The following is a 1,775-nucleotide window of genomic DNA, read 5'->3' as shown; positions in this document are numbered from 1 at the left end:
GGCCGTGCACCAGCTGGGGGCGCGGCCGTGGCCGGCGTGACATGCGGTTGCGCCGCCCGTGCACAACGTCAGCACCAGTAGCACTGTTGTGTGTGCCTCCGGCGATGGTGGCTGGCTAGGCTCCCCCAGCCAGGGGTGCTTGCCCCACTCAGCAGCAACGTTGCTACGAGTGCCGAAGCTGCGACCCCTGGCGGACTGCGTTGAGGTAGGAGGTTGGGGAGCTGACTGGCGACCTCTCCGCGTCGGAGTCATCAAGTTCCTCATCCACCCAACGACGAGCCTTGGAACACCCCATCGAGCCGTCCCTAGGGTGGAAGGGGGAGGCGAGGGGGGACAGAGATGACGACGGACTAGGCGCGGAGGGGTGGACGAGGAAGATGTCAAGCCCCGACGCCGAAGGAGGCCACTGTGGCGAGCTAGGCGCCGAGTCATCCTCATCATCCAAGACGTCCTCGACGAGGACTAGTGACTCGTCCTCTATCAGTAGCGTCTCGGGCTGGACGTCCTCAGACCCGACCAGGGGCAATGAGCTGCATCAGGCGTAGCCAGCGGTGAGGAGCTAGTGGCCCTGCATGGCCCCTGCTATGGCAGGGTCATTGGAGCACCGATGCAGGGAGAGCTCACATCATCGACATCTGTGGGGCTCGGCGTCGTCGACAGCACGGACGGGGCAACGGCTGGGCCAACCTCGGCGGCAGCGGTGGCATGGAGGGCCGCAGATGCGCTGGCGCACTGGATCCCACGAGGACGGCCATGAAGCCGCTGCTGGTGGTGGTGGTGTCCAAGGCGGTGGCCTGGCGCAGTAGGGGTTGCCCAGAATCGGAGGCGGGGGAGGTAGGGGAGCCGGCATCCGACGCCGGGAAGGGGTCCTCGGCGGGCGGCGGCGGTGCCTGAGCCCCGCGCTCCCAAGCACCGGCTTCTGCACATGGGTGAGGAGGAGCAGACGGATGAGGGGTCCCAAATCTGACCCTACCTAGGTCCATGGTGGTGGCCGCAGCAACGGCCGGCCCTAGCGGTGGAGTGGCGCCGACGTAACCACACAACGCGGCCAGCGGTGGCGGGCAGGCCACGCGCGTACTCTGTGGTGGAGAGGAGCGGGCTTAGGCCTATGCGGGGGAGGAAGAGGAGGGAAGAGGGAGGCAGGCGCCGGCGCCAGGGCGGCTGCTAGCGGTGGCGGCGGTAGGGTGGTGTCCGCCAGGAGCGGCTAGGGTTTGGTGGCCATCCTCCCATCTCTCGATTGTGAATCCCACCTTTATCTCTACATCCAGCTTGTCCATTGCTCCAAGACAAATAGTGTTTTGAGATTTGATTTTGACCAATTTGGTCAGGGTGCTATGCAAAGATTGGACACTAAATCCATGTCCCTCCAGATGACAGAGTGCACTAAACTTGTCCTCAAACCATTCCATGTTGTTGTCTATGCTTGCTTTCCTTATATTCCTCACTATGTCGGGAAATACAGCCATCAGACCTAATGCCATTCCTTCACGCACTATTGGGGGAAATTCTCTTAGTGGAAGGAAATGCGGTCATTGAGGATGCGCACTAAACACATCCATTGCTTCAATTTGAGGCCACATAGGTGAGCTCTTGACAAACAGAGGCTTGCCATCAGCCAGTGGTGAGGGCAACAAGCTCACAGAAGCTGAGCAGCTCATCAATGGAGAACTGTCTATGGTGGATTGTGAGCTCCTAGCACTCTGAAGATGATGTAGAAAGCCCGAGCTATCATCGACTTTCCCACCAGCCTGCTGATCCACTTTCCCACCAGCCTG

The sequence above is a fragment of the Miscanthus floridulus genome, chromosome 19 (assembly GCF_019320115.1).
Source record: "Miscanthus floridulus cultivar M001 chromosome 19, ASM1932011v1, whole genome shotgun sequence".
In the NCBI taxonomy this organism is placed as follows: Eukaryota; Viridiplantae; Streptophyta; class Magnoliopsida; order Poales; family Poaceae; genus Miscanthus; species Miscanthus floridulus.
This window is presented reverse-complemented; position numbering follows the sequence as displayed.